At 35.8% G+C, this 25,157-nt stretch overlaps 1 protein-coding gene across 6 annotated transcripts in view; it reads right to left on the bottom strand.

Annotated features, from left to right (window-relative positions):
* tnikb (TRAF2 and NCK interacting kinase b) overlaps window positions 1-25,157 on the bottom strand; it is a 137,432-nt gene that overhangs the window by 84,920 nt on the left and 27,355 nt on the right. The window lies entirely within an intron of this gene.

The raw sequence follows: 25,157 nt of genomic DNA, 5'->3' as shown, positions 1-25,157 counted from the left end.
CGTGTGCGTGTTACAATGCCACCAGATGACAACTCTGTTTGGATTGGAAGAACCTCCAAAAGCATTACGCAAGTTGGATCATAGCGCTGTTATGGAGGAACCGGAGGAATGTGGAAATGGAAATCACTGTCCCAGGTTTCCCCCAATTCCCTCCTGTTTACCTGTTAAGATCTGCACATCCCCTGATCTCCATTTCATAACGAGGGAAACAGACGCTGCGGACACCGATCATCTGCGCGCACAGCGGGTCTCCTGGTTCAGGACAATAGCAGGAGACACCGCAGCAGATCTTAGCAGAAGCGGCTTCATCTGAACGGCTGAATCACCCAGTGTGTGCTTTTCAGGATGAATTATGCACACTTCATCTCCTCACCAAACACACTCCCACTGCTTTGATTCGGAGCAGAGATGGGCGAGAGGAGGGAAAGATTGAAAAACGGTGGGAAAGAGAGAATGACATGAGGAGAGAGAGTGTTGCACAAGTCCCTTCAGCTCTCATTAACAACTTCAACTGCTACTGGAAAGTATTAAAGAGCTGAGAAACCTGGAGACAACCACATGGCTAAATAAAATCACCATAGTCATTGAGAAAAATCACAGTGTGGGAAAGTTTCGCCCATTGTTTGTATTGGGTTTGACCCACTTTTACCTTCAAACTATTCTTAATTTGTTGAAGCACTGATTCAACAAGGTGCTGGAAACATTGCTCAGAGATGTTGGACAATACTGATGTGTTGCTGTACATAAATGACACAAATGTCACCACATATTAAATGTTTCAACTGGATTAAGATCTGATGATGGAGGACCCCAGTTGAGTACACTGCCCTACAAAGGGAAAATACCTTAACTCACTAAAGTGTTGAATTGAGAAAAATGAGTTTTTTTGTTGCCCGGACAAATTACTTATAGATAAGACATTGGAAAATTTGCAATTACATGTTTTAGTTATGACATTTATCTACATAAAAAAAAAAATCTTGAGCTCAACCTTGACCTTTGACCCCTAGTTTGAAATTACCGTCCTCTGCCTTTGTATTGTATGCGAAAAGTAAGCAGTCAAGCCAAGGCAAAAAGCAGTAACTTCCATGATCAATATTGCTGCTCAACATTTACAAAAAACAGCAACAACTCTAGTGTCTAGTAATCACACTATTTATTTTGGATGATTGGCAGTTACTTACAGCCATTTACTAAATGCTATCCTGTGCTTCCAAAATATAATAGATCATATATAATTTGTTTCTGTAATTTGAAAGTAAATGTTTGCAGTATTACAATATTTTTTGTCTCTGTATTGTAATGTTACACTACTTTTGCATTCACTTTGAAATCATTTTCGAAATCATAGGTATGACCAAGCTATCTACACTGTTTATTAGTGGTTCCTAAACGTTTTTAGAGTGGCATACTCCTAACATCCTTCTGCATTCTCTCTTCCACTTAGACTGCAGTCACTTTTTCCGTTAAGGCACTGTATTTGCAATTTAAATAAAAATTTCAATTAAATTCTTTACCTTTATGAATTCTTTTTTAAATGAATAATGTTTCAAATAATATCAAAAACAAAAATATGCAACTACAGTAAAAAATTAAGTTGACCATGCATTAACTAAAACCGCCAATAGGTGGTGGTAACTGACTTTTTAGTAACAAAGCAACGGTTAAAAATAACCCAGCTAACCTTAAGAACGACTGGACCGATGTGAACCCCAGCAGGATGAAATAATGATCAATATTCTTGTGGAATAAACATCTCTGTCGACATTAACTGCAGTGGATTTTATTGGGTTACAAAAAAGGTCGGAAACGGTTTTAACTGCGAGATGTACTGATTTCATGTGGGATCATGCTATATGCTAACAGTCACAGCATTCCAGTCAACTAAATAAAAAAAAACTGGGATTTAGATTTTTTTTGCTCGCAATTTATAGACTGTTGATTAGCAGAGCTTTATATGTAGAAGAGTGTTAGCCTATTTATGATAGTAAGTATGACGGCAAAAACAAAAGCAGAATATCGTAACTCCAGGCTGCTCACAGTAACTTCATATCGACATGCAGCTGAACAAAGGCAAAGAACCGTAACAAATTAGAGCATACTAAAACCAAGTCAAAGAGCGTTAACTCGTGTTACAGTGTTCTGCCTTGGTTTTGCTTGGGTTTTTAAGTTACTGTTAAGACGAGACATTGTTTTCTTGAATAAACATTTATATTGACTCAAGAAACTTATCCACATGATAAAGGAGGTCTTCATTGCCCCAAAATAATCAACAACTCATTTTCGATTCAGTTTTGGTCTTTTGCCTTTGCACGGCAGCATAGTGAACTCGTGGTCATGTTCAGAAAAATAGTTTGAGATTGAGCTTCCTGTTAACCTACTGGAAGTATCCATCAAAGAACTGGTACACTTCGGCCATAAAGGGATAGACGTGGTCAGCAAAACTCAAGTTCAGGTTAACAATGTTTTGTTATTTCCAAGGGACTCAAAGTGTGTCAAAAAAAAGTCTCTGCCTTACCATTACACCACAACTGTTAATACAAGGCAGGATGGATCCTGGTTTTCATGTTGTTTATGCCAAATTCTGACCCCAAATTCTAAACATTCATAGGCTGGCAGAAAGATTCACAGACCAGACAACCTTTTCTAATCTTCTGTTGTCCACTTTTGGGGAGCTTGTGTGTTTTTTACTTCAGTTTTTTTGTTCTAACAGGAGTGGCACCGGTGGACCCTCCTTCTGCTGCTGTAGCTCATCTTTTTCAAGGTTTAAATGCAGAACTTAATCTGCTAACTTTTGTTGTAAGGAAAGCTGGGTGTATGCTGCACAGATTCTGATGGTCTGAAGATTGCATGTAAACACATCACAAGTGGTTCAGACACCGTGATATACAACATGAATTTATGACCTGGCAAATTCCGAAGCAAAAATCGCAACATTACTTTCAGAGCCCCCTCTTTCTCCCTCTCATAACAGCCATTGATACGAGCCATTGTTTGCTACACAAAACATTCAGGTTCTTTTCAGCACTGGGAAACCAGTAAGCCTGGTCACTCAGTGTATGGTAATTATAAAGGCCTGTCCTTTGTGAACCATCATCTCTGACTACTCTGTCATGCATAACACATCATACAAAGCTCACTGTTCATAGAGTTTGTCCTCCTGATTGGTCAACGTCCGATAAATCAACAAATCATCTTGTTCAACTCCAAACACATAACAAATTGAAGCCTACTGCTCCTAAATGTAAAAAAGAAACTTGAAAATAATTGGGTGTTCATGAGCCACTCTTCTCTTAAGTTCCTCACAGATTAAGAGCCACGACCATAGGGAACTTCACTGATTTCCACGTGACTTCTCCCGATGGGGAAAAAAAAGGTCATGTATAAGCTCAAACAGCAAAAATTCCATTCCACCATGTACGTCATCTGCCTAAGTGTAAGGGGCTATTGACGCTCACTGAAAATTTCCATTTTTCATATCTCTGCAAATATAGAGACAGTTGTTAGAAAAAATGACAGCAGATCAACAGTATCTGAAATCCTCAGATCAGCTTAATTGCCACCAAGAACCATGTCACATTTTTTCCCATTCCGATGCTCAGTTTGAACGTCAGTAGATCTCCCTGAACACATCTACATGCCTAAATACACTTATCCACTGCCATGTGATTGGGCGATTGGATGGTTCCATTACAACATGTGTACCTAATGGCACTTCAGCTGCATGCTATAGAACAGTTTGGTTCATTTTTGGGGTCTTTTGCACTGCACTCGTACATGATGCATTTCATAGTACCACCTCAAAAAGTGACATATACACTGCTGATCTCTGATTGGTCTCAAAGAATCATCACTACCAATGTCATTGGATTTGTGACGCGTAACACGAAAACCGCTATATTTAAATTAGGGGTTACTAGGGCTGGGCGATATGACAATAAAAATAAATCAGGTTTTCAACAACCAAAGACATCATCTACAAGTTATTGGATATTATTGTTCAACATCAGAAAAAAAAATAAAATAAAACAAGTTTGGAACAAGTAAAAGGTGAATTAATGGTGACAATTTTCAGTTTTGGATGAACTGTCCTTTTAATGGCGAGTATGGTGAATTTAGGGTGAAATATCCTTTAATTTATTTTATTTAGGGATGCTAACAATTACTTGATCTATTGATTGTCAACAACCCTTTAATCGCTAGACCTTATCGATGACTGATTAAGTATGGACATTTAAAGGTTTAGTTATGCTTTTGTGCTGTGAGACGCGTCCACGCATTACAACAAGTGTGTGCAGTTTACCTTACTTATGCAGTCACACTCTTGACATTGCATATTGCGGGATGCAGATTTCCGTTATATCCGCAGGTGTTTTAACCAATTTTAACTCACAGACTGCCACGAATAGACTATGCAGACTCTCATTTTATAAATCGTGCATCATGGCAAGAAATGCGGGGAGCCACTCCATTAACTCGAGTTTCTGAGCTGTCATCCTTCAGACCTAGTTAATTCTTCGGAGGTAATCTAGAAATACTATCAGTGCTGCGAATAGTTTGTAAAGACTGTCCAGCTCACGCTGCTCGAACTGCACTTTTTTAATGAATTAAACTGAAACTGTGAAAACAGTTTAATTGATTGTTTTGGCGCTAAAGCATTATACTATAGCAGACTTGTTTTAAAGCGCTTCAACTTCGGTTGTTATTCATTCTTCTGGTTTATGTTGTAGATAACTGAGCAGTTGTTATCAGTTGTTGTTTGATGTAGATAACATCAAATATACATCAAAATGAATTGCTTTTGATGACAAGAATTGCTTTTGATGAACAATCTGCAGTTTGCTCTGTTACGCTCTGTTTTATGTCGAATTGCTAAAAACCAAGTAGCTCCAGACTACTAAAGTCTAGTGAGGTTTCTTGTCAACAATGTCTGTGACTGTGACATTTTTTTCTTACTTCTCAAAGTGCAACTAACACTGTATGGCTGTAACTTTGTACTGCGTGTGGCACCCGGAAGGCGTTTCGCATAGTGCGTAAATATTATCGAACAATTATCGAACCGTCAAAAATATATATCGTGATAATTATCGTTTTCGAATTATCGCCCAGCCCGAGGGGTTACCAATCTCGGCCCTGAAGGGCCAGTGTCCCTGTAGAGCTTAGCTCCAACTTTTCTCAACACACCTGTCTGGAAGTTTCAAGTATACCTAGTAAGACCTTGATTAGCGGGTTCAGGTGTGTTTGATTAGGGTTGGAGCAGGATTTTATACCGCCACAAGAAAAGGACACATAAAAATGGCAGCATCAATGTCAACAAAAGAGGTTCAGATGTTCCTTTCTTTGGTAGCAGTAGAGGTGTGGATGGGACAACCCGGAATCAAAAAGTTTTTCAGCAAGATATATCAGAGATATAGGCGCACAACTATATCGATAATCCCAAACTCTCTGAGTGCTTTCACACTAGCACTTTTGGTCCGCACTGGGATCATCTGACATCAGAGTTCGGTACGTTTAGCTAGTGCGAACACCGAGTTCTGAACTTGGATGCGCACCCACGAACCGTACCAGAGTCCACTGCTGCGTCCCAAATCGCATACTACCCGTCCTAAATAGTATTTGAAAGTAGAATTAGTATGCCCCAAATGTTGAAAAGAGTATGCCAAAGGTTCCCGTATGGTTTACTATTTCCGATAAAAACTCGAAGTGTAGAAGCGTCCATACTCTAACCGCTGATATTGCTCACAATACATTGCACATAGGACATGAATTCGATTTAGAATTACAAATGCGGATGAAAAGTGTAAACAAACTGCAAACATGATGGACGAGTGAGACCAAACGTCAAGTAGAAAGGCTTCAATAAAGATGTTTGTATGACTGTTAATATCTAGCCCACTGGAACATGTTTTAATCGTGTTTTCTGTGTTATATTTCATCTGCAACAACAATACTGAACTTATATAAAGACGTGTTTGGACATTAACGTCTGAATGCAGAATTATCCCAACACCTGAGGAGATTTCTCTGCATGAAAGACTAGTGAATGGGAGATTAACCTGCTGCTGTTGCTTCTCCAATAAGGTAGGAGATTAAATATAAAAGAAATGTGGATGATGTGTGGATGATTGACAAACCTCGTAACTAAGCAACACAACAATCTGTTAACGAGTTAGTATGTCCCAAAAGCTTGCATACTTTTCTGTTACACACTCAAACGTGTGTACTTTTCCTTCACAAAAAAAGTACATACTTTTAGGGTGTAGTATAAGTACGCGAATTGGGTCGCAGCACACCTGAAAGCAGAACAACTGTGATTTGCGTACATCATTTCATTTTGGCTCTTTGCTTTCATGGCAGTCACCTAGCAACATCTGTACACACTGCAGCAGCTTGATGATAAACACAAACCAGCCAAGAAGGTGGTAAAGGGGGACAATTGAACTTGGGTTCGGATCAAGCAATTAAACCAAGTGTGAAAGCACCCTTAAAAGCAGTATTATACTGGACTATGAGCCAAGCAAAACTGAATTAAAGTAAGCCAAGCTGTGCCAAACCATACAAGTGAGTAACTGTATTAGTGGCTTTTAAGTGTTCGGATGTTACTAGGGTGTTGGTAAGTAAATTTAGCACACTACTATGCTTCTGCTAGGTTGCTTTGAATGACTGCTTTTCATCCCTTGCTTTTAAAGTGAAAACTTGAATTTAAACAAAAACAGTGGCTAATTTGAATACATCTACACACGAGCCAATCATAACAGCACAGCAACTGCCAACTCATGACAAATGATTTCTTGTGTATTAGAGAATCAGATGCATGTACACAAAGAAAGGGGTGCATGTGTGATGGACTTGTGCCCTGAGGCTCCACGTCTTTCCTGATGAGAAGATTTGGGGCTGACTGCTAACTGGAAAAACCATCTGGCTTCCTGACAGAGATTAACTGAAAACTTCTGAAGCACTGGCGTATAAGATAAGACTGTCCCCAACTGCCATAAGCAATAAGGAAGTGAGCCACAAGTGTGCCGACTGTGCGATATTAATGATTAATAACAACAACTCAAAATGGGATATTAACATACTGCACATAGATGCCCTATATTGCTCACTATTTTTAGAAACCGTATGCAAAACCATAGAAAACAGGAGGCAATATGCAACGGAAACGGTTAAGCTGATGTTACATGACCTTAATTTCACTGCATGATAAACTCTCCAGTTATCATGTTTAAATATATGTGGTTATTTTGATAATACAGGTATTCGTATTCTGCAAAACATCATAAACTTGTGACAGGTCAATAATGCTATTTTTACTTAAAAGGGTGGTCCAGAATGTAATTTTAAGGCTTGGTTGTGTTTATAAGATGCAAAGCAATGTGTGCTCATGTTTCACTAGAAGGAAATCATGTTATTTTTTCATATATCTTATTTTGATTATATACAGCTACTCAGCTAACATGAAAACGACTGTCATATTTCCTAGTTCCTCTGAAAGGCCTGCCCTCAAGTGACTCTCATAGGTCAGCTAACAAAATGTGCTGCGATTCACGGATCGGCCCCACATCATGCCTGCACAAGCACGCGCGTGCTTGTGTAAACAGTCAGTCAACCTCATGCCCGCTCTTTAAAATAACATCTGACAAGTGTCTGTAACGAGTGAAAATGGGGTGCGGCTCCTTTAAGAGAGGTCGCCATTGTGTGTGTGTCTATGTGTGTGTGTGTGTGTATGTGTGTGTGAACTGTTTGTAGACGCGTGTAACACGAGAAATGCATGTGCGCTGGACCAATGTTTATTTGTCTTTTTCTCTGATGCTCGGATTAAGTTATTTTCTGTAATATACAGTGACGCCGTTGACAGAAGAATAAAGCACAAGATGTGGGATGTGACCTGTGTGAGCCTTGATTTATTTTACTGCTGCTACACAAGTTAGGCGAGCTCTCCTGTATTTTTTAACTTTCTTATTTAACTCGACGCATTACACGACGTCTTTCACATATATTCGGAATATGCATGTGTAAGTAATATGAAACATTCACATATCTTTTGCAAGTCCATTATCTGAGATGTAAAACGCAGGGAAAGCACCTTATAGAGAGACACGCACGTGCTGGTGAAGTGTGTGCGTTTACAGCAGTTTGACTGATAAATATGAATTTGTAGCTAAATCGTTAGCGATGACAAACAGCATTTCCCGTTGTTTACATCCTTGTTACAGCATACCGTTAACGCTAGACACTGTGCATGTCATGATTAATTTTAACAAATAAAAACACTTACAGGTCGTGGCTCAGAGTTAACAGCTTTTGCTTGTTGGAGCTGTTACTTTGAGGAGATTTTAACCGAATCCAGCACTGAACTGGGAGAGATTCTGGAAGCTGTGTTTTGTCAAATCATGCTTGCGATGCATCTTATAATTCTCTGGAACATAATTAATATTGAACTGTAAGCACTTCTGTCTATGTGCCATGTCATTTGGAACCCCAAATACAGAAACAGAAGAAGCTCTGTGGAAATAGCAGCCTTTGGATTTTAGCCCTTTCTCTGCTTTAACATTAGTTAGCAGTGTGTGTGTGCGCGGTAAAAGTGCGTTTTTGATCTCACAGGCCCATAAGTATTTTTTTGTAGTCCCCTAAATTTGTTCATTGTAGGCTTTGCTAAGCTTACTCTGTTAAAACCAAGGTCTCCCTTTGCATTGAACTTTGAGCATTTGAGCATCTGAATTTTACATTCAGAGATGCTGTTTATGTTCACACAGCTACATTACACACCAACTAAAGTTTAAATATGATATATGATATATATATATATATATATATATATATATATATATATATATATATATATATATATATATATATATATATATATATATATATATATATATATATATATATATATATATATATATATATGATATCATAGTGGACCACCCCTTTAAAAGAGCTGTATGCAAGTTAGTTTTTGACTCTTCTAAAGCATAAAAATACTGTAATATGTTTGCAGATATTTAAGAAACATGTTAAGTGAACATTCTTGTTTATCTGAAAAACAATGCTGAAGTCAGATATTCTGCTTTGAAAATGTGAGTTACGTGCCGGAACGTCTGTTTTTGTTTTGGTTCTTTTAACCTGCCAGTGCCACTTTAGCCAATTATATTTCAGCACCCTGGGTTGTATTTGTGGAAAATAGCGTATTTTCATTCCCTCAGTCAGGAAGACTCCCAAAGCAAGTGTACGAGACCCAAATGTGACCTCCAGTGGACAGTAACGGTCTCCGACATGAGACGCAGATTCAAAGTTCCATACGAGGTGCTTAATAAGAAATTTAAATACAGCCATCACGAAGCACGGAATAGTGCACTTACTGCACACCAACGAAATGGTAAGGTTTATAACCTAATTAATACATATTAAACCTCTAACATTATTAAATGTACAAGCTGAATCACTGATATGTGTTGGCTTGCACTGAGCCACAGTTCAATTAAAGTTCAATTACACACTTTTTTTGAGGTGAACTATCTGCTGCTGCTTTAAGTCTGTAAATAAATGTCATATAAAATGGCGTTCAAACTCACATTGTTAGCATTTAACACTGAATAAAGCACATGAGGTGTACCTGAGGTGGTCATTGTCAGTTAATCCTTTTGTTCAGCTGCAAGAAATAAAAGGCGTTTCTAAAATACAAATTTGAGGTGTTGGTTAGAACAAAAACTCCTTTTAACATGGAAAATATTCTTTCTATCGCGTGCCATTGCTTTTATTTAGAACACGACTTAAATCAGACTTGAGGCTTGACAGTTGGCACGCTGTTGATGTCCTCAATCTGGCAACCTGCGCTTACATGTGTTTTGAACCAGGGGTGCAATACCTAGTTCAACCACTGGGTGTCAAACTTACATACTGCACCTTTAGATAGGTAGCAGATCATAATGCTGAGTCAAAAGTTGTGTTGTATTAAATGTTTCAAAAAATATAATAAAATAATCTTTTAAAAAAAATGATACAACCACATGAAAAAGTTTAAATAGATTAGCCATGCCAAAGGTTTATTTTACTATCTAAAACTTAATCTGAAATTGAAAATATATAGATTTTTATCATTTAGCCCCACACCAGCCATGCCAAGTTTCATGAGTTTATTTTACTACTAAATTTCTACTATCAAGTTTTTACTAACCAAGTTACTAAAACTTTATTATTTAACTATTTAAATAAAAATCCTTACATAAGATCACAATTAAATACCACCTTAAAAGCCTTAAAGTTAATTTAAGTAACAGGAATGAGTAAACAAATAGAGGTTATGGAGATGGAAAATGCATCGCACACACAAGTAAAAGAAATTCTATATACAGTAGGGCTGGGTGATTAAAAATGGTATCTGTATTTATTGACCAAACACCACGATTAAAAAAAAATTATAAATTCGGTATGAATCACTGTAATTGTCTTTTAATTGTCTGCTGAGCGAGCACCTTGGAAGGAATGCCAATAAGCTTAGGGTGTAAGTTTGTAATTTTCAATGTAGACACGTGACTTGTGGTGCAAATAGGGAGTAATTGCACACCCACATGGTGTGCAAGCAGCGCGCACATCGCGTTTTCCAGGCGCACCCAGTTGAAGAACACATTAAGCACCCAGCTGACAAACTATTAAGAATGCCGCGAGCACACCACAATTCATACAAGCAGAACTAACAAATCTGCTTCACACTTTGTATGGAATATACACATTTTAGTAACGGTAGGCTAATTACCTCAGACACAGTGCACTTGTATCAGAGCTGAAGCAATGGTTTGTCCGTTTATCATCCTATGAGAAAACGGTTAATGGTCGCCTAGTTACAAAAAGACGGCAGGGGAGCGACGTGTGAGTTTTGGGTTGCGTCATCGCCACTGTAAGTCAGAACGCGAAAATGAGTGCAGTATAGCAGTAGTGAGGAGATTGTAAATAAAACAGGATGTCGCCCGAGCGGCTTTTTGGTTTCTTTCTTTTGCATCCCAGCCACTAGCACCTCTTCTGAAAGATTTTTTAGCATAGGGGGTAACATAGTCATACAGCTTCACAATTTGTAACGTTGCAATATGTATTTGAATAATGATGGCTGGTTCCTTTACTTGAAAGTTCAGATTTGATTATCATAATTTGCTTTGTTTACAAAGCTTGAGGTTTACTGTATCATTATTGTTCAAACAGCTTTGATTGTTCAGCATTTACACTTTAGCATTGTGCACACATTTTACTTATTAACACTTCATATTAACACTTATGTTTATTTTATTATAAAGAGATCAGATATTTTGTTTAAATATTTTTGTTTTTGACTATTAAAACGATTTGCCTTAGTAATGTTGGTAAATTAAAATAAAGTGGTTAAATAAATAAAAAAAAATATTCCTAAATGGATTTTAAAAAAATATTCAATAATTATCGATACCAAATGATATGAAACTTGATATTGTGATAATGTACAATACTTCAAATATGCAGCTATATTTAAAATAGTACATGGCTATATGCTATTCAGAACACAACCTAAAAAAAATAGTAATGTTAATATTTATTTGCAGATGTAGTAACCCATGTGTGATGCACATCATATTTGAAGCGGAAACAAACACATTTTGTGGTCACAGAAGCCTTTTAATCTACATTGGCAGCTGAGATGCCCACTGAGCTCTGTTCCTATTATATCTGAAATGACTGTAAATGGCTATCCGAGAGCTTGTGGTAGTAATGCATTGTAACTGTAGCCGCAAAATGCCGTCAGTAAGACATTGCTGTGTGGTTTCATCATCATGGCCCCTATTGGCTGCACTCGACACCCCAATCATGAGAATTAAGACAGTATCTGCTGGAGGGCAGGGAATCCAAACACCACCAATAACAGCCGTACTGTATATCATGTACTTATGTCTTTGTAGAAGCGGTGAAAACGGAACAGTTATTATTGTACAATCGGGATCAGGAAGTCCTTCGTCACTGCTAGACTGGTGTATGTTTGCGCCGCTTAACGCTAGACACAGGGTGCCAATGCGCGCGCACACACACGCAGGAAAAAAAAACAACAACGCACCACTTCCTCTCTGTAGCCTAGCAACAGGGCTGGAAGGCGGAGGAGGAGGAGGTTTGTGATTTTCACACTCTTCTACAGACAGATCCTCTTGTTCCTGAGACGTGTGCCCTAGCATGACCCTCTCGGCTCCGTCTCGTAGGGCCAGAATCGCTTCAGTCGTCCTCCATTCAGAGAACTGCTTTCAAAAAGACCACATGCCCCGCAGTCTCTTATGGAATGCAGGAAGTTGGGGTTTTATTTAAAGCCTCATTGTGGAAGCTTCCTTATTTAAGTGTAAGGTCTGTGTTTATCTCATAATGGATGGGTGAGAGGAGCATGTAAAGAGGCATTGCTGAACATTTTTGGGTTTGCTTTACTATACAATGTTTAGGGTGGTTGCTATGGAGTTGGTTTGTGGTTGCTAAGGTGCATTTAGGAATGCAAGACTATATAAATCAAATAGAGTTACCAGAGGCCTGTTGAACAAAGCTGCTTTGGGGTTTTTCTCCAGGTAGGTTTAGGGATGGAACAATTATAGATTTTGGTAGTACGATTATAGTCTAAGCAATAATCACGGTTTCACGGTTATCACGATTATTATGCATTCATTCATTTCAAAACACTACTAGTTAAGAAAAAAATAAAAATTCACATGAAAACTCCTTGTATTTTAAAGTGTTCATTTTTTTAAATAAATATTAAAATATTAGATTAAAAAACTTATATGTCAAATAAAAATTTGTAAATAAATAACGTTTTTGGCATTAAACCGAAAGTAATAATTTTACACTGAAAATAAATGACAAAACAATGAATAAATAAATAAATAAAAGAATAAATAAAATAATGTTTGTCTAAATCTTAATCTAAGCTACATTTTAGCTAAATATTGGAGATTTCTGATCAAGTTATGTCAGATTTTTTAATGTAGTGAATCATCTGATTTTGATTGAGCAGGTGTAATATTCATTAATATTAATTATTCGATTTCTTATTTTCACTACGGTGCCGCTGTTTGGGGTCGATTGAATGTTACATCACCATTAACCTGCAGGCTGCATTTTGCTCACAGGGCTGTGAGAAAATAAATAAAAAGAGCGAAGCTGCGGCAAAATAATGAATAAAAAGAGTGAGGCTATGATCAAATAAATGAAAAAAGTGCGACTGCTGAGAGTGCAAGCAGCTAGTGACACCGGCCCTCGCGGCCAAAAAACGGACCGGCCCACCGGGAATTCTCCCGGTCCTCCTGATCAGCCAATCCAGGCCAGGCCAAATCAAAGGCAAGCATGGGCCATCTTTGGCCTGCGGGTCCTAGATTGGGCATTTCTGCTCTAAACCTTTATGCTTTTAAAAAGTTTTATGGGTTTAATTTAACATAAAATTCATATAAAGCAAATTCATATTCTGTGATACCTTTGCATCTTCAAAAGGTAATGCAATCTCCATTCACAAAGCACGATTATTGTTTAAACAATGATCAGACCTTTTCAAAATATTTCTGGATTTTGGTAAAAAAAAAAAGGTATCATCATTAATTTTTAGCAGAAATTGACCAGTTCATTTCTATTACACATTACGTCGATCACAGTAAGACCTATAGCATACATTTTTAGGAAGAATTTTCCTTTTATTCTGACTTTAAAGCAAATGCAAGAGTTTGATTGGAGCAGAAAATCCCACACTGTCCTTTCTCTGGTGGGGCGCCATCTTGGGAGATCTAGAAAGCCATTAAAAACGTGCCCTGTATTAGAAGAAATAGGTTGTGGGTCAGAATGTGCTGCATAGGGACCGCTCATCTCCCACTCACATGACACGGCTTTTGAAAGAAATCTGCTGTGAAGGAGAAAGATGGAAATCAAGACCCTTTGATCAGAGCCTGTGAGCTTTCTTTTCAGGCACTTTTTAAAGCTGTTAGGAAAGCGACGCTATTGGATTCCTCACGTCAACTGAAAACTAGTGCTGTCTTCTAAAGGAATAATTTATGCAAAGTGTTGTTTATTCACCCTTATGTTGTTTTTAATCCTGGATGACTTTCTCTTGTGGAGGGCAAAAGAAGACGTTTTGAAAAATGTTCATGATGCTTTGTGTAATAGACTGTCATCCTCAAAAATGATATAATAATGCTGTTTTATTAAGTATGATTTGGTTTATTGGTATATTTCTAAGAGCATAGTGAAGACCACACACACATATCTGATTGGACTGCTCTGCTTTTAAAGATTGCAGGAGGCTTTTTTTATGAAGTGAACTCACTCGAGATATTCAGCAGGAAGTGTCACCAGGAATTTTTTTTTTATCATATATTAACATGAATAAATTAGATTTACATTTTTTTAGACATTTTTTTTAATTTGTTTGTGGTTTTTGAAAATGAAGTATTTATTGGTTTCTTCCTAACATAGCGTATAGTACCATACAAAAATACAAAATGCATACAAATTCTTCACAGTTTAGAAAATTAACAAATTTAGAAAAAAAAGATGAGAAAAACAGTAATAAATGCATAAAGGAGGGCTTCCGGTTATGGCGGCAAGGTGAGCAGTCGCGTTTTCTAATGCTTAATTGCTTTTCAATAAATCCTGCATAATATTCCAGAGAGAGGTCATATAAAGAGACAACATTGTAAGCATAAGGGTAAACCACTTCAAACATGCCAAAAAAGCGGCTAAGGAGAAGAAAACGATGGAGAGCTGCGAGGAGGTAGGCCAGGAGCTAGCTGAAGGGGAGCCAAGCTCACCGGAGCAGGCACACGCTGACGTGTCCGCAGACGCTGAGCAAGTCATAAACTTGGAAAATCCATCAACAAAGGACCTCATGCTTGCCATAACATCTTTCAAACAAAACTTTAACACACAAATTGACGGTGTACTGACGGAAATAAATGCATTAAGATAATACTACAGAGCACATCAGAGTAGACATGATCCTAGTTTAATGAAATGAAATTCTCCCAAATATCCACTTCCTTGTGACGTATGGCATTCTCGATCATAAAGTTCATCCAAAATTTAAGTCTAGGTCATTGAATGTCTTTCCAAAACTTCAGTATTATACGTGCTGCTGTAGTTTTACCAACAGTTATAATAGGGCTGGGTGATTCATCGAATAGCTAGTGAAATCGTCATTCAGAACTAGGACTGGGCGATATTGCAAAAAATATATATAATATTGTGATGTTTCAAATCATTCGATATTGATAAATATGAAATATTTTTTAATGCATATAGAATTATTAGGATTTTTTTAAACAAAAAATATTTAAAGCTTAGTGGTAAAGTATTTTTCATGCATAAATAATGCACATGACTGCACTGATTAATGTAATTTAGCTTGTTTTTTTACACAAACTAACTTATGTTCTCAGCATCATCATCATATATTTTTATTTAATGCCTTGTCAAAAACAGTGGCTATTTTCATGGCAAAATATTTTGTTAATAAATCTACAGTTAAAAACCACAAACATTTTTCTATAGATGAATTTATACAGTATAAGATGATAAGTATTACTACACTCCAGTTTGACTTTTCAGAGTGGGATGTTTGGACAATAATAAATGCTGGAAATGTGAACGAGATTGGCACATACTTCCATGCTTTATGGCAGTGTACAAATTTTAAGCCTTTTGGGAATTTGTTAAGACAATTAGGTAGATGCCTGGGATTTAATATTCCTCTCTCACCCAGATTATGTCTTTTAGGTGATAAAACAGAGATATCAAAATCTCGATTAATTGAACGTTTTAACTCAATTACAATTAGTGAACGATTATTTTATTTATTTACTTAATTTTTTGGCCCTGTAAAGGCATCTCTGATGCAGCTACCAATCATTACCAATGTAGTACAAAGTAAGGCTTAAACAGAAAAAAAAAGAGACTCATAAAGGTTTGAAACCACTTGAGGGAGAGTAAATAGTGAGTAATCTTACACAATGAAAGAATTTTCATTTGATGTGAACTATTACGTTGAAATGTCACTTTCTAAACTTGAATGATTGTCAAATCATATTTTTAGTGCCGTTATTTTAGCTTGCTCTGCTTGAAGGTGGTTTTTACCTTGATATCCAGAAATATCTTTAAAATGTATCCTTTTTGAATTTCCGTCACTACAGTCACACATATTCAGATGGATAGCCTCAGATGGATAAAAAACAAAGCGCAAATGATTTTACTCCAAATGATTTTACTTTAAGCGCAAACTTTTACTCCATTATGGTCAAACTCTGCAGTAACTCCACAAATCTCATGTATTTCTAACTGTGGCTATATAATCCCAATATAATACATGTATTCCTAAACTATTTAATCCCAACTCAACACTGCAGATCTTGCATTGTGACTTGTGTGATGCACATTGTCATATCGATGCTGAAACTATATATTGTGCAGCCCTATGGTAGGCTTATAGTGCCTTAAAAAGGACTATTAACCCATTAGCATTCCCGGACTCCTGTAACTTGCCTCAGGACACTAGAATGCTAAGGGGTAACACGTTGTGGCTTATGAAGTCAGGCCTCATGATAACCACCAATGTTCTGAGCCCTAATAGTTTATTTATTCTTTAATTTAACGCAAAGCTGACAGAAATAAAAATTTGACAGATAAGCATAAAATATAATGTGAACATATTTACTGACGGTCCAGAGGATTCAAAATACACAGAGGAGCTTGTGTTATTAGTTTATGTGGTTGTTATCTGGAAATAACATACTTTGGAAAATTGTGATAAATTGGTGGCATAAACTGTGTAAGCAAAAGGCGCGCTTAAGCCAGTGTGCAGGGAACAGCTCGGTGCTGCCTCTCCTCGGTTCCTACACTGTAACTGAACAGGAGATACACAAAATACAGTGATTTTGATTCATATAATGATTGAAATCATTTGAATCATACAGAAATTGCATTTATAGCACAGATCAGTGGACAAACATTTACTTTATCATTAGAATACATCTGCCTCACCTGCCTCCCCTAACCACACGTCCCTGACTGCTACCTGTATGTGTGTGTGTGCGCCATTTCAGGCTGTCACGTTTATATTTGCACTGGCAGGTAAATACATCCATTACAGTTAACTGTCTATAAGACCCCTCTCCAGTACCAACTGCAGTTGTTGAAAAAAAAAATAGGTAGGGTGGTTATGATTCAGGTGTGATTTAAGGTTAGCTGTGTTGCCTTTTTTCATTGCCACTGTTCTGAAACAAATTCGACATATCGGCTCGTTCTTTTCTCATTCGACTTAAAGCCAAAATGTTCCCACACTGGAGCTTGAAGACTGTGGCTTTGAAACAAAGTCCATCCCGACTTGTTTATCCTAAATGACCGTAGTTTCTAAACACGATTAAGTGGGTTCGCGTCTTGTCTTCTTCACCTCCACTATCTGCTCTTTCTCTCACACGCGTGTGGAGATGCTGCATAAACCCCGCCTTCCACAGAATGAAAAGCGTTTGACAAAAAAAAACTTAGCCTAATCGTCATCATCATAATCTTAAATTTCTTTATTTAATATAGACAATATACTGCGCTTCCAAAATTAAATTTCATATATCGAGTGATCACGACAGGCCTAGACCTACAAAGAGAAGACAAAGGTTTAACAAGACTGACTCTAAAAACAAGGTATTGCTATAGCTGATCTCTTAACAACCTAAAACTAAAGAAAATGGCCTGCAATTCATACAAGATTCTCCAGACACCGTGTAATTAGCTTTTGGTTGCAATGTCAATTTAGCTGATAGATAATACTGATAGAATCCTAAAATGTATTTTTTCTGTAGTATTTGGGATTTAAACTGTTTTTAATAATGAATTTAATGATAAAAGGACAAGTTTTATTAATAACATAAAAAAGTTTACAGAAATTGGTGTTATGGTTTGATTATTTATGTTAAAAACCATTAAAACTGCATACTAATTTTGAGGGGAACCATCATTTTTTCAGGTTTCTTTAATAAGGAGAATGTTCAAAAGAATGGTAATTTCCTAAGATTATAAACATATTTTCTGTCACTTTTGATCAGTTTAATCCTTGTTGAAGTATTCACTTCTTCACTTACTGACTACTAAATAAGAGCCTTTTTAGTTTGATTTATTCATTATGTTCGTAAACAGAGGTAAAAAAAACAACTGATGTTATAAAATAAGTTCAATTCAGTTCACAGATTTAGCATAAATAGTATTTTAGTATCTCTCCTCATAATTCTTAGACTTATAATAACAGATTTCACATTAAAAATATGAGTAACAGATGAATATTCATATAATGAATCAATTCAAATCAACAGTGTTACTCAAGAAAATAAAAAAAGGAAACAGAAAAACCATTCATCAACACATAAATACCACAAATCATAATTTCCTGGCCCTGGCTCTTAGTTCTTTCAAACTAAACATCCATTCAGCCAATCAAGACTGATTGTACCCTGAATGTGACTTTACTAAAGGCACCAGAATGTCATCAAAATACAAAATATCCAGTTTGATTGGAAAACCTACCAATTCTCCACACATATATGATAATAACCGAACGCCTGCTGTTCTAAATAATATCAGAATTATGAAAGATGTTAGGAGCATGCGCCTGTGCTTTTGAAAAACTCCCACACCTAAATGAGCAAGTGTGTTTTATATTCATTTTTATATATATAAATTTGGATTGATTAGCCCACGCAAATCCGGTGCACAAACATCACAGACTGTGCTTTCTTGGCGGCTCATCGACAGACACGGAAATGTACCTTTTACAGGGTACATTTCAAACTGAAGCTGCTAAAGCGAAGTACGTTTTGTTTGTTTGAGCAGTGCAACCTCTGTTCATTTCAGCTCAGGTTTCAGGTTCATACCAACGACTGTGATACTCAGAGGGCAGGACAGGCATTTATTTTCCAGGAAAAGCATGACTATTACTATTGTTCACGCTTGCTCGTATTAAAAGTGAGAAAATTTTCTGAGTAACTCATCAGATACGGACATGATTAATACCTCAAATTGTGTGGATTGTTAGAAGTGCACTAAATTTCTTTTCAAAGAAATCATACTGACTTGGGCTGCTCGATTATGGAAAAAATTATAATCACAATTATTTTGGTCGAAACAATATAAAGTGTAAGTCAAAATCATCAGCCCTCCAGTGATTTTTTTTTTTTTTATTATAAATATTTCCCAAATTATGTTTAACAGTTTTTTGAAGTATTTCCTGTAATATTTTCTGATTGTCTGCAGAAGAAGCCACTGTTATACAACGACTTGCCTAATTACCTTAACTAAGCCTTTAAATGTCACTTTAAGCTAAATGCTAGTATCTTGAAAAAATATCTAGTAAAATATTACGTACTGTCATCATGGCAAAGATAAAACAAATCATTTATTAGAAATAAGTTATTAAATCTATTATGTTTAGAAATGTGTTAAAAAAAAAACTTCTTTCCATATATAAAAACTGGGGAAAAATATAAAGGGCCGCTAATAATTCAGGAGGGCTGAATTCTGACTTCAACTGTATATATACAGTTATTTTCCACCCTGTAAATAAAAAAAGGGAAATAAATACAATAGAATAAAAATATGAAACAAACTGTGTTTTAAGCATCTTCACTGTAAGAAAAAATTACTTCAGCTACAAAAGTCCTTCAGTCAAGAGCACTGAATGATTTCGTCCTTTTGTTGCTTGATTAATGATAAAAACAATCGGCAGCAGGAATATTGCGCTGTCACTTTAAGAGCAGTACGGTTCTGATTTATGGTTTCACTGTCACATGTCTTTTGATTTCCAACTCGTTTGCTTATTACATAAATGAGGGTTAATATGAATAATCACTAAACACCACGTTTTACACACACACACGCGCACACACACAACAGCATGCGATCTCTTTCGCGCTTTTAAAAACATGAATGATTCGAATGTACATCAATGAATGATGTGCATCCCGGGCTGCAAAAGTTACATTACAGTACATGCTTTTAGTCATCATCACGTGAAACTGAGCTTTGCAGAGCAACAAATGTGTACAACTTGAAAGAGGGCGGTATATGATGCAATAACTGTTTTATCTCGATTAATGTTTTTTCATAACCGTTAGAAGCCAAAATTGAAACTGAACTGATTAATTGCACAGCCCTAATACTGACGATAAAAAAAATACATTTATATTTTTAAAATTTAACAATCATTTCTCCCATTCTGATATTTCATATATTCAGTCTTCTTTGCACTTGCAGATTTGACCTTAATCAATAAAAGTTTAATAAAAACAAACTAAATAAAAAGAAGTCTTGCAGTATGGTGTTCTTAAAAAAAAAAGCTCAGCGTTTACACTCGGTAGACATGGATATTAGATCTGATGATAGGTCACAGTTGTCTAACATTGACAAATTTAAATATCTACACTGTAAAAACAAAGTTGACCCAACTTAATTTTAAGGCAACAAACTTCAGAACATTTGAGTTGACTCAACTTTCAACCCAATTACTTCACTTGACTGTACTAGAACTTGGACTTTACTATAATCTATGTTAAAGCTGCTTTGACACAATCTACATTGTAAAAGTGCTTTAGAAATAAACATGAATTAAATTGAACTTGACTCAATTTAAGTAAACTCAAATGTCCTGTTTGTTGCCTTAAATATCAAGTTTGTTGCCTTAAATTTTTAAGTTGAGCCAACTTTATTTATTTTTTCTTTTACAGTATGGGTCTTTGGCTCAATACTGAACTGTCCTTTAAATCTCATATTGATTTATAATTTAAAAAGTCATATCAGTGCTTTGGTTCTCTTTATCGTTCTAATAATTTTCATTTCAAGAAAGAAAAAAATTGGTTTCTCAATTAATTTTCCCTATTACTATGCCGATATTATTTATAACAATACCTCTGATATTAATTAAAAACCCCTAAATACTGTTTTCAACTCTTTATGTAAGTTTGTTTTACAACGTACGTATACATCCCATCATTGCACATTATACGAATCTCTTGATTTGCTTCAACCTAAGTTCCGCAGACAATTTCATTGATATTTGTCTCTTTTTAAATGTGTTAATTTTACCTGCCCTTCTTATTTAAAGCATTTTTTGTTCCATTTACCTCTTCATAGTCCCTTCGACATATGTAACAATTACTTTTTTGTTCCAAGGATTACAACACAAAGTGGCCGTAGGTCCTTTCAATACAAAGCTCCTTTTGACTGGAGTAATCTCCCTTCTTCTTTTAGATCAATCAAGTCATTTAGGTTTTTCAGCACTAATTTATTTTTCTTTTTTGGAAACAACTTGTAAATGGTATTTAAATTGGAACCAAAATAAATGCTTATTATTTATTTGTATATGAAATAGTTTGTACGCTTGATTAAATACGTTTTTTTTGCTCAGGCTTTAGACTGTGGGAAGTGGTTCAGGTGAAGAGTCCTGCTTGTTAGCGTGTCTTGTTTAGCTGTATTTTTGTTATGATGTGTTGTACTGTTTGATTTATGTACTTCTTAGGGAGAGACTTAAGTCCATTTTCTTAAACTCTACTTTTTTCTTTCTTTCCTTGTTATTCTTTACTTTTTCTGGGGGTATTGAAACACTTTGGAACATATCAAATCCATTACAACCACTAAGTAAATGCTTTTTCAATTAAATCTAGAAGTGGTGATTCAAAAGTGCACATTCTTAAAATGTTTTAGTCTGCTTTTAAACCTAGATTTAGTGTAATCCACTTGTAATCAGATTGACGCAAATGTATCTTAATACCATTTCCATGTAAACAGGGGCCTGGATCCTAAAACAAGCCTCAGAAATCACTTTAAAAAGTGGTTGATAAGTACTAAATTCTACTAAAGAGCACATTAATAAGCAACAACAGTACACTGAGGCCTGATTCATTTGACAAATTCCATTCTAACATGATTTCTTCCCCTTCTTCACGCCATTTCCCTTTCACTCTCATTAACACTTGCCAAATACACGCATAAGGTGCCTGTTTGATGGTGTTCATCTTTTGCTGTGATGCATCGGTCTCATTTTTTGGTAAAAATCAGATCAAATCCATCAGAACACTTTCATCAGGTGAGACTGAGGGAAATCAAATTTAGCACCTGATGGGTTTCTGACCCCTCTGTAGACCTTCACAAGAGGAAATCACACCTCCTACAGGTTTTCACAGTATAAATGACTGCACTCGCCGGAGCTCAACATCAAACTCAAAGACTTCTGCAAAATGCGGCTTCTGTACAAAGAACTATAGAAAAACAATTCACAACCACATCCTCTTTCACTTCTTTACTTTGTCCACTAATTCAATAGATGTTTAAGAAATTATTCAAAAGTTGAAACTGTTGTTTTTTTTGTCCTGTATGACTTTAGTGGAACACAACATGTTAGGAAGATTTTTTTCTGTTATATGCACTGTTAACTATTTCCTGTAGAATCTACAGCAACTTACTGGCAGCAGTTCGCCAGTAACCTACAGTAGATTAATTGCAGAAAAAATGTCTGTATTTACATTTACAGCATACAGTATTGTATATCTTTACTGTAAAATATACAGTAATTTTAACAATGCAACTTTAAAATACAGTAACATACTGTTTAACTGTCCTACAGTAAAATACAGTTCATATTACAGTTAATTACTGTGTAATTAAAAATTATTAACAGTGTGCACTCTAAAAATATCCATAAATTAGGAGTTTTCTGTATTTTGTGATTCATGTTTTTATTTTTCCCAGTTTATTTATTTTTTGAATCGCATTATGATACCTTGATATTCTGACAACTTAAAACCTTAAAAAGTTGGAAAAAGGAGACTTTTATTAACGTTTTTAATAGTTTAAAGTGATATATTGTCCAGGTTGGTGTTTTATATCACAAAATATATTATATTTTACAAAAACCTTGTAATAAGCTGCCAGTAAATATTTTATTTCTATATTCTGTATATTATTTCTTACTAATAAAATGTCAATAAAAGTCACTGTGTTAAACTGTAGAGTTTAATTTTCAACATCAAAAGTCGACAGAGCAGAGGTCAAGGTCCAATAATGCAATTCACAGCTGTAAATAAATGGAAAACACAACATTTAGAAATGGTTAATTAACAGATACTTTTACAACTCGAAACAACAAAGTTTTAAAATGGCTTTGAAGGAAAATGTTCTGTAAGGGTGCAATATAATTAAATGATTAAAATTTAGCAAATAAAAATGAATCGATGAAATAATGTATAAATGTATCAGTTTCCACAACTGCTTCCAATGCTATATGAAAAAAATAAAAAATAAAAAATAAAAAAATAAATATATATAAATTCTTGAGCCGCATATCCAGCCTGATCTTATGAGGAAAATTGTATGTTTTGTCAGTATAGTTGCTAATTCAAACGAATTTAGCTGCACGAAAATGTACGGTTTTAAAAAGGAGGTGTGGCACCCAACCCCTCCCCTAAACCCAACCGTCATTTTGGGATTAGCAAATCGTACAAAACTGTACGAATGAGATTATACGAATTAGTCACTAAATCAAAAAGTTACAAATTGCTGTGAGATCGTGTTATCATATCAGCTTAGAATATATTAGAATGATTTCTGATCATGTGACAGTAGCTACGTTTCAATTCGCCTATTTTTATGCACATTTTGGATATGCGCATTGAAAAACAGTTGATGAAAACGCCAAGATGTGCATAAGTTTTGAAATGCGCATAAAAAAAAACAGAGTAGGATAAACTTTTTATTTGGTAAGAAAAGATGCGCATAAACGGTGATGGAAACACATTCACCGAACAAATTCCAGTACGCGCATTAAAAAAAAACAAGTATTTTATTTTGTTATAAGAGATCATGTGATCATAAAAATGTGTGTGAATTGACAAACCAAGCAGTTGGCCACATTGTAAAACATTAGAAATGTTGTTCTGGTCATTCTAAAATGCCATAACCATTTCAGTATTAGTGTTATTATATTATTAATTACCTCCAGAACTGTCAAGAGCATCTGCTCCACGTCTCACGCCTTTAAAAGCTACCACGTGACTGTCTTCTGAGGCAAAAGTAATTTATTAAATAAAGAAAAGATTGATGCGGCTTGTCCTACTGCTGCAAAATCCGTTTTTACTGTTGATATTTGGCACCAGTTAATCAGGAAGTGACTATTTTTGTTCTCTTTGACTCGTTGGGTGGAAACGCTGCTTTATTCGCACGCCTTATATGCGATATTCCAGTTTTGCGTATTAATTTAGTTCACATCTTTGGATGGATCCATAGCCACTGAAGACTGATACTGAAAATTAAGCTTTGCATCGATGATTTGGCCAAAATGTCTACCTTTTTTTCTAAACTGCATGCCACTTGGTCTCGCTTAAGTTTTATTTGAGTTTTTTTTCACTATTTTTGAGATCATTTTATAATTATTCAGATGTTTTCTTCAGTTATTTCAATCGTTGGAATGGTTTGGTCTACAATTGTTTTGAAAACTGCAATATTACTTTTTACATTACGTCTTTATAGGAGTTCTCTATATTGGCCCAAATTTCAATGCATCCTTTGAAAAATCAACTACAATATCATTACCAATAAAGCTGTTAAGTCACTTACATTATAAAGTTGGGTTTCAATTTGTCATTCTATTGAACACAAAGAAAGATATACTGAAGAATTTGAGGGGGGGGGGGGGGGGGGGGGGTTGCAACTGACTGCCATAGTATTTCGTGTTCCTATTTGATTGTAAATTTCTGCGTTGTCCAACATTCTTCAGAATTTCTTGTTTTGTGTTCAACAGAAAAAAGAAATTCACAAGCTCAGAACCGCTTTGGTGTGGGGAAATGGTCAGGTACTTTCACTTTTGGATAAACTAATTCTAATTGGACTAACTTTCTTTTACTTCACTTTCTTTCAGTTATCTATCATCATCATCATATGAATAGAGTACAGTTAAACTGGCCAGATTTACAGTGCGTACATGTCAAGTTTTCATTATAAACGAAAGTGCAGCATTAATATTCCACCATTTCCCTTTGTCTTCAACAGAAGTCAGTCAAACAGGTTTTGAATGACATGAGATGAGCAAATGATGACAGGATTTTCATTTTTTTTACTTGAAACTAATCCTTTAAAAGTATTGC

The sequence above is a fragment of the Danio aesculapii genome, chromosome 24 (genome assembly GCF_903798145.1).
Source record: "Danio aesculapii chromosome 24, fDanAes4.1, whole genome shotgun sequence".
NCBI classification, from domain to species: domain Eukaryota; kingdom Metazoa; phylum Chordata; class Actinopteri; order Cypriniformes; family Danionidae; genus Danio; species Danio aesculapii.
The sequence above is the reverse complement of the archived record's forward strand: the minus strand, read 5'-3'. Positions and strand labels throughout refer to the sequence as shown.